The 9673-nt window shown below is 37.9% G+C and overlaps 1 pseudogene; it reads right to left on the bottom strand.

Annotated features, from left to right (window-relative positions):
- Positions 1-5249: 5249 nt before the first annotated feature.
- Positions 5250-9000, bottom strand: LOC132628437 (sugar transport protein 5-like; annotated as a pseudogene).
- Between the last annotated feature and the right edge of the window lie 673 nt (positions 9001-9673).

The following is a 9673-nucleotide window of genomic DNA, read 5'->3' on the forward strand; positions in this document are numbered from 1 at the left end:
CAACAGTCCCATACAGTAGTAGGGATATCAGAACATGCAGTAGCATTTAACTCAAGAGTACAGCATCTGCCTGCCTGAAAGTGGATCAGATGCAACACTTATTTACCTTGGCAATGATGCATCAGACTACAACAGCTAGCTCAAATTCAGCCCTATGCTTTACCTAAAGTAAAGCAGCAAAATATATCTTGAAAAGAAACATCATCAGATTCTCAGAGAAAACAACAACAAACAGTAGCCTCAACTCAAAGGTGCATTGGCATTTATATGACTTATCTGTTTCTCAGGGAACCATGGCAGCAGCAGTTGCCTCAAGGGATACAAGATCATTTGAGTTTTGAGATATCCCCTCAGGTCATGCTAAGAAGAAGGGTGAAGAAGAGTATCAAGAATTCCATATCTTTTAACAACCTAATCAGCTTAAAAGAATACTAAGTAGCCAATCACTGGAAATAATTATCAGAAAGTTAAAACAACCTCAACACTTTTCAAAAATAAAGTAAACCTAAAGACTGACCCTGAATATCAAACTACAGCATCAAACTTGTAAGACAAAAGAAGAAAGCAAAGGATTTCACGTCAATTACATTTGTCATGACAAGTGTGCTTATTTACTACTTCTAACCAAAAACTTTACAGTAATCAGCGATACTTAACAGATTCCTTGGACAAGAGGGAAAAAGATGAAAGAATCATGCATACAGACAGTCAGCAGTTTGATCCAATGAAAATGACATTTTCACTGGTTTCAATTAGAGATTATCAAGGTACACATAGTAGTCGAAGTTTATGCATATTGAGTGCAGACTTGTAATTTTAAAGAGGACATGATGATACTTGAGTTATTTTGACATAATTCAGGCAAAAGACAATTTCAGAGGGTCAGACAAGGCATGCTTCAAAGTATTAGAGAAAAGACAAGCTTCAGGCTACTTTACAGTCTTATATGCAGATTCTAGGACATTACTTCCCAACACACCAATCATACAAACATCCTGTAGACTTGCTAGGGCTATAAAAGATCCTATAGAGCTGTAACTTCAACAAAAGGGAACCTCATATGTACATGCTAGGACTGTCAAAGGTATCCAAATACATTTCATAGGGTATTTAGACTAATTGTAGTATAAAAATACCTTAACTCCTAGCATAGCCAAACTGACCAGGGTAATAAGAACTAACAATCAACATCAAATATACAACCCTGACCATAACATTTCAATCACAACTGAAATGGACAACTACAAGATAAAGTCCTAACCAAATTGTTTTTCACAAAAAACTGAGCATATATGCAAAATACCATGATTGTTTTATCTTAATCTTACATTAGACTAAAACCTCCTTTGACTAAACAGTTTAAGATGAAGAGAGACAATCACCCAATTTAGCCAAAGCAAACACTATATCATATGATCATAAAGATATGCACAGGCTCCCTATACCTTACTTCATTAAACAACTTGACCAAGGCTCAACACAAATAAGAACAACTCAGCACATGACTCAAAATATGCATACCACTGTGCAGAACATAACCTTTTAGAACCAAAATACCCAGCTCATTTTAGATTAAATTGTTAAATAAGATAACACACACATAAGTCACAATCATGAATTAATACTAATGATATGGAACTAATAAGGATAATAAACCAGTTACTAATCTCTAAATGAAAGTAGTCGGTAAAAACAAAACTATACTCTAAACTATTAAGCTAACTAATCTGTAAGCAAGTAACAAGTTTAGGCTAAAAATGCTGAAAAATCACATGCTGCAGATTAAACTAATTAACATATAATTAAGCAAGCAAAAATCTGGACTACACAAACAACAAACGTAAACACATAAAGATGCTAAAAATAACAGGATTGAAAGAGATTTTCCCTTTTTGCCGAACAGCGACGGGGCGACGAAAAAAGAAAAAGTAATGATTCCCAAACTCGACATGTCATGGTTAGGCTTAGATCCTTCTATCATTATCACGTTACACATAATATGCTTGTTGGTCGTTGGGTTATGAAACCCGTCGACAATTTGGTAGGTTTCCTAATTGTGGAGTCGATACCAAGGACAGACCCACCTAAGGCTTATGCATGCATGACTTAAATAGAATTGGTGGCACAGCTCTATCTTAGGCTGACTAGGAGTTGTTTTCCTATGATGCAAGGTTCCCCCAAGCGGACAACTTGGGAGTGGAAAGTCCGTGGCCGTCGACTGCACCGCCGATCGACTAAATCCACAAGATCGATCCAACTAAAGGGTAATTTAGTAGTGCACGACCGCGAACCGCGAAACCGCTTTAAGTGTGTGAATTTTTCAGGAATGGAGGAAATATGAATGGAATGCCAGTTTAAGGAAAGCAGTAACATAGAAAATTTCACATAATAAAAGCTATTTAAAGGCACATACGAAAACAACAAAGCAAAAAATAAAGGCAAAACACCCAAAACATCCAATTAATTATTAACCTAAGTTGTTATGGTTAAGAACCTAAGGTCCCCAGCGGAGTCGCCAAGCTGTTATACCCCATTTTAAACGGGTTAAATTAGAGCACAACATATTGGTGATTCCTAAATTGCTTTGTTTTAAGGAGTCGCCACCTAATTGATTTAAGGTGAATTAGGGCACCTAATTATTAACTAAGGTAAAACTAACTAAACCTCCGTTAATAGTCTGCTTAATCAGTGATTCTAGGTAAGGGTTCTATATTATCCTAAAGGGAAGGGGTTAGGAATCCTTTAGAATCCGTTAACTACGGTTATCCGGCCAAACTTAGGTTAATTAATTAATGCTAAATAAGGTGATTTGAATTTTAAGAAAAAAAGGGCTAAGAAAGGTTGTTAAGGTTTTAAGGAAAATATAAGAATGTTGCTTAAAATAAGATTTAGAGAAAATATAATAATTTGCATAAAAGAAGACTTTAAATAATTTTAACATAAGAATTGAAACCTAGGGAATTAACTATTGGTTTCTCCTTTAAATTTAACTACCCGTTACTACTAACATTTTCCCCACTAATCCACTAGGATTCCTCTAATGTTAAGAAAATGAAACAAGGCAAAGCGTTAGTCATTCAATACCAAAGCAAAAATGCACAACGGAGCATAAAATAAAGGAGGAAAGGAATTAAATGGATCGACCCATTTCAGGCCAACTGTTGTGCACTGTTGCTGCTGTTATGGGCCTCGACCCATAATCGTTTTACACAGCTGATGGGGGTTGACTCGATAGAATGTTTCGTTGGGCTTTGGCCCAACATCGAATGCGGAAGAAGACGAGTTCCTCGGACTCGCACGCGGTGGTCATGCATAAAAACGAAAAGGAAAAAGATTAGTATGTAATCGATAAATATGGCTAAACATATAAGATTCAGACTCAAAACAGATCGGTAAGTTAAATATATATATTGTGTATATTTAAGTATATATACACAATTCTGCTAACACACATTTATGACTCATGAACAGGGCAACACTCAATATAAACTGAATCAAACAGCGTAATATTTATTGGATTATTCCTATCACACACGATAACTAGCATCCAATAGACACAGAACATGCTACAGTGATCTACTTCCTGACAGATTAATACTTCAAACAAATAACAGATTAATAGTTCAAACTGCTCTGAACTACACTACTATACTTGAATCATAGACATAATGGGATAAAGACTAGCAGTTAAATATACATAAAACTAACACTTCAAACTACCTTAAAACATTAACACGAAACATGGAGGCAAATAATTTAAGCAGCTAACATGAGATCATACTGTTGAATACTAACCGCTATATTAAGCGAGAAATCGAAACAAACGAGCAAGAATTAAAACACACATAAGAAAACGATAAAATTAAAATGAGATGAAGATTACCAACTAAACAATACAATACGGCTGAACCCGAAACAATGCTAAAAAGCTAATGCGCCTAAACATGCTCGCAACCATTAACGAACACAACTAAATAAGAACGACAACCAACACACATAAGCATATATTGAACTAGTAATTAAAAGCTACCACAATACCATCCTAGAACACAGATAAGCGGGAAACAGCTATAAATTCAAGATAACTATAAAAAAAAAAAAAAAAAAAAAACTTCACTGACTTTCTTCGGGTGCAGCGAAGTGGGTGCGGAGGGTTTCCAATCTACTCGAACACTATCAAATCCAAGCTTGCGATGTTCGGATTCAAAGCAGTACCAAAGCAAACGAAAACAAAAATTGATTTGGGTATTCTTGACCCGATATGAAGAAGTAAAGCTGATGTACTAATATTGCTTAAGGGGGATTTTGGCCACTGGAAAACTTCTCCTTTTTCGTTTCAACTAGCCACTATTTATAGGTTTTTCGTTTATGAAGAAGAGAGAGAGGAGCGGGGGGACAGAGGGAAGTGGAAGAGATTGGCGTGGGGGACAAACGGCGATGGTGGGGATGAGATGACGATGAAAGAGGGAGAGAAGAGAGCTGGGAGCAAGGGGGGTGTGCGGCTGAAGAAGAAATGGAGCCCTAGTGGTTCCTTTTCTTAAATAGCGGGTCGGGTCGGGTTGGTTTGGGTTAGTGGACTGGGTATTGGGTTAAAAGAATGGGCTAATTGTAAATGTTGGGCTGGGGTGAATTAAAATGTGGGCTGGTTGAAAGAAATAGTTTGGCTTCTAAATTTAAATAAAAGACTCATTTTAATTAATTATACACTAAGTGTGCTAAAATATCCTCTAATATAAACGTATGTATTTATTAGTATTCAGATGAAAATAAAATGACGCTGTAATAGCCGTGCGATAATATATTTGAAATTCAACAGTAAGTAAATGCTATTATTAAATTATGCGAAGATAAATGCGATGCGTGTGCATAAGCTGGTAAAAATGCTGAAATGATAACAATGCGAATTATAATAATACCGGTAACCAAAATAATAATAATAATAATAATAATAATAATAATAATAATAATAATAATAATAATAATAACAACAACTAGTAACTATAATAGAATAATGAAACGCCGGTATTGATAAGAAGCTAATTATTATTATTATTATTATTATTATTATTATTATTATTATTATTATTATTTATTTTTATTTTATTTTTTTTATTTTTTTTAAGTTGCCAAAAATACTAGAGGCGTAAATAGATATTTCGGAGGAAAGGTGAGACAAAATTGGGTGTCAACAATATGTACAGACAATATAAAGTTGTCTTGCATTATTAGTCTAACTTAAAGCAAGCTAATTACTCTACGTTTGTGGATACAAGATCAAACTTGTTGTAAGCAGTTACCTGTTATTGCAAGTCAATTTAACTTGATAATGTAAGAGAATTATGCCCTGCACTACATAAAAGTTAAACTCTTTGCATACTTGTATACCTGGACCCTTAGTAAGACCTTAACCAATGCCACTGCACTTAATAATGTCTGTTTCTATTTTTCAACTTACCTTATTTGGCTTGTTGTAGAAAAAAGGGATAATTACAACCCAATGACTTTGAGTGATCTAGTTTACAAGATAGCTAGCAATTTTTTTTTATATTTATACTTAAATTTACATCTACTATACATATAATATACATATACTATACTTATAATATACATATCAGTGTATAGGTTTTGTATATGTGGGCTACTGACGGTAATTAAGTTTGTTAAAAGGAACATACATGAAAGAACCCCTAGAAAAATTATACACTGTCAGTATACGAAATTTAAACTCATCAACTAATTTTTTAGGGTGAATCTATCTTGGATTGTGTATGTGCATAACGAGTTGTGCCAGATATATCTAGTTAAAGCATGCACCTGGCAGATGAGCATCTGTACTCCGCCCTGTATGAAGAGAAATCTCCGACCAAAGCGATCAGCAATACTAGTAGACACAAACCAAATTGACTACTTCAAGAATCACAGCACTCAATAGAGCCGAGTTAATTCCTAAACCTACTGATCGAAAAAGGACAGATGCATAGAATGCAATGATATTAATACATTCATCATTTGCTGGAAAAATGGTATGGCAATGGACACGACCAAATGACGCCAGTGTTGTCTCTTAAAGATTGTCACAAAAGGCACTTCCTGTGAAGCTCTTGCAATTTCACAAGACTGAATAAGATCAGCTAACTCTGCTTCGATTTCAGTGTTGCTAGTGGTTCCAAAAACTTGTGCCAGCTATTGCTTTGCCTGCTCCAATTTTCCTCGCTCAACTAGGTTGCTAGATGTGTAGGAAATTAGAAGTATACCTGTGCCCAAGTTGTGGTCATAAAATGAGATATAAATCATGGCCTATGATGGTTCAAATCTCATCAAAGATATAAAATGCAAGGCCGGCTCAAGGGCAGGAAAATTGAAGCATCTGCTTTAGGTCTCAAAAGTAAAGGTCCCATAATAAAGGATAGGTGATTTCTTTTCTTATTACTATGCTATAGTGGGTAGAACTACCCGATACTTGTGTTAGTTGGAGGTTGTAGGTACTTGAGGAAATAATCGAGGTGTTTGCAAACTGATCCTGACACCACCATTAGTTTTTGAAAAAAAAAGAATGAGAACTGCACCTATGGTCATTGTCGCGGTTGGAGCTATGGTTAGGCCGAGGGAAAGGCGCCATCCCTAGGTGAGCTTGGAGGTGCCAAGGCCTATGAAGAATTGGAAGCCCGTGCTGAATGCACCATGCCATTTTGAAGGTGCCATTTTTGACAGGTATACAGGAGTAGCCTTCAAATACATGCACAAATATTATGATGGAATACGGTAATTAAGTATACTTCCAAACTATGTCTCCTTTGTCCCTTTATGCGATTATCAAAAATACAAATGGTAAATACTTATTTTGTTAAAATATAAATCATGCATGTTCTTGAATCCCTTCAATTTTTAGTGTTTAGAAATCTTTACATTGAAGTTTCAATTTTATTAGTAAGTTAATTTGAATCAAAATAATGATTTTAACTGAAATAATGAGTAGCGATGTGAACAGTTTTCACACCACCAGTACAGGGCAGTCCGATGCACTAAATTCCAGCTATCTCGGGGTTCAGGGAAGGGCCGGACCACAACGGTCTATTGTATGCAGCCTTACCCTGCATTATAAGATTACTAGATTCTATGTTTTGCTACCTGGTTAGTAAAGCCGACACCAAAGCCTAGCAAAATGCGACCCAAGATGAGCAGAGAAATGTTTTGAGCAACACAATTGGGTCGCATTCTTCAAAATTGATGGGAAGAATTTTTCAAGGAATGCACTTATTGTTGTCACTCCACCTGATGTACAAAATAAACTAATTAAATCTCAGTGTACAACATAGACATTACGAGCCCCTCTTGCAAATCATTAGTTTTTGTTTCACATATATGACAAAAAATAGTTTTGTAAATTTAGTGTTATAGTATGTAAAGTTTAGTGATCATACGTGAAATTAACTTTCGCAATGTCCTTTTTGTTCATTTATTTATTTCTGATTTGTACATCAGTTTGAAGTTCACGAATGAAAAAAACTATGTCTACCCAATTGTTTCTATGATATCCTAGAAAATTTCTTTCCAGAATGAATATTGTATCTTCTTTCCCTGAACTCGAAAAATAGCATAATATAATTCACTTCACCCCTGTTAATAGGCAATTTTCTAAGAGAAAAGTTGTTTATTTGGGACTAGTATTAGATAAATTAAGAAGTTTAGACTCACTGGCTCGAAAAGAAATGCTCAGAAAGTTCTTTTTCAAACTGCTTCCGCATTGGGCCTGCATTGCACATCCAACGTGGGACCTTTTTGTGCATTCATCCCGCGACGCGGGGCCATTGCACGCCCCCTCACGCGCTGCCTGTGTTGGTTATGCGCAATGTTTGGTAATATGGGCATAGCTTCTTGTACAGAGCTCTGTTTGAGCTCCACAATATACCGTTGCAAAGGTATTTCAACGTGCTACAACTTTTGTGTTTTAAGTTATCTCAACTGATTTTCACGAAATTGGGCTGGAAGGAAGATGTATCGAAAACTTAGCCGATTCTATCGAATTTTAAGCGCCCTACTATTAGCCATATTGAGACGATCATATCTCCTTGTTCCGATCTCTGATTGGCCTCGTCTTTATATCATTAGAAAGGTATTTCTACGTACTACAACTTTCATTAACGGTACTTTCCCAAATTCCCAACTAATTAAGGAGTTAAGGCTGCCCGACGTAGGCGTATCAACCATTTTCGCAAAACGTTCAAACATTTAGTTTTTCCACTAAAAATCTAACGATACGAGTCTAACCTTAGTTCTAAAATACGAGGTGTAACACACCCCTACTAGCTGTGTGACTGCCATGCCTAGATTGTGCACCTTGCCTAAGTCTGGGACAATTTCTGTTGAAATGCCCCATATTACCACACTCAAAACACCCGCAGTCTAGCGTTGGACGCTGAACAGAAATGGACAAAGCCAAATAACCACCATAATCTGGAGCTCTGGTCTGCAATCCTCCTGGCTGGCTAAAATAGTAGTGACTGGCTCCATGGGCCTCCAGCTGAAACCTGCATGGCTGGCTAAACAGGGCGTCCGGAATAAAACCGGGAACTCTGGCCCTTAGTGAAAGAGCCACTGTAACTACCACCCTTTTGGTCCTTCTTCTCCGCGTGCTTATGGTAACCCTCCTGCCGAACTCCCTCGATAGTCCTAACATGATCCACCACTTCCTAAAAGGAAGCGCCTGTTGCTACAAGCTGAAGAGCTAATAACTGAAGGGTAGTGTTCAACCCCTTCACAAATCTTCTAACTCTCTCCTCCTCAGTAGGCACAAGCTGGAGGGCATAGGGAGACAACGAATGAAACCTAGCCTCATAAGCAGCCACGGATAGATTACCTTACTCAATATTACTGAACTCAACGCTCCTGCGGTCCCTCAAAGTGCGAGGAACATACTTGTCTAAAAACACCTAGTGAAACTGAGTCCATGTCAACAGAGGTGATCCCGTTGGCTTGCACTCTACAAAAGTCCTCCACCATAACTAGGAATCACCCAAGAGCTGGAAGGTCACGAACTCAACGCCATATTTCTCCACTGCCCCTATCTTGTGGAGGCTCTCATGACAGTCCATAATGAACGCGTAATCATCCTCCATCTCAGTGCTGAAGAACTCTGGGGGCTTCATCTTAGTGAACCTCCAAAACAAATCATGCTCATCACCGGTCCACACCGAACCTCCCACTGGTCTAGGAAATACCTCAAATCCTGGAGCCTTATCCAAACAAGGAGCCACAGCTGCAGCATGCTGTAACCCTGAAGCACGAACTCTGCCCAAAGCTGGATCACCCACTTTGGCACCTTGTGCACCTGGAACAGCTGGTAACACACTTGCCTCTGTCAAACCATTCAGCAGGTTCAACACTAGGACCATCACATCTGACAACACTGGAGGAGCTATAATATCTGGTTATGTCGGTGCTGCTGCAAACTCTGCCGCCTCATGTGGAACTACCTGAGGCTCAGGGGACTAAGCGCGTTGCTGACTTGTCGCAGGAGCCCCGCCCCTGGTTGGTGTTGCTGCTCCCCTGCCTCTACCACCACCTCGGCCTCTGGCCTGGCCTTCTCTAAGAACTGCGGACCCAATAGTCTGTCCTCCACCGCCAGCTGTGACCCCAGTGGCCAGCACAGGTACCTCATTAGCTGATGTTGCCG

The sequence above is a fragment of the Lycium barbarum genome, chromosome 2 (genome assembly GCF_019175385.1).
Source record: "Lycium barbarum isolate Lr01 chromosome 2, ASM1917538v2, whole genome shotgun sequence".
NCBI lineage: Eukaryota > Viridiplantae > Streptophyta > Magnoliopsida > Solanales > Solanaceae > Lycium > Lycium barbarum.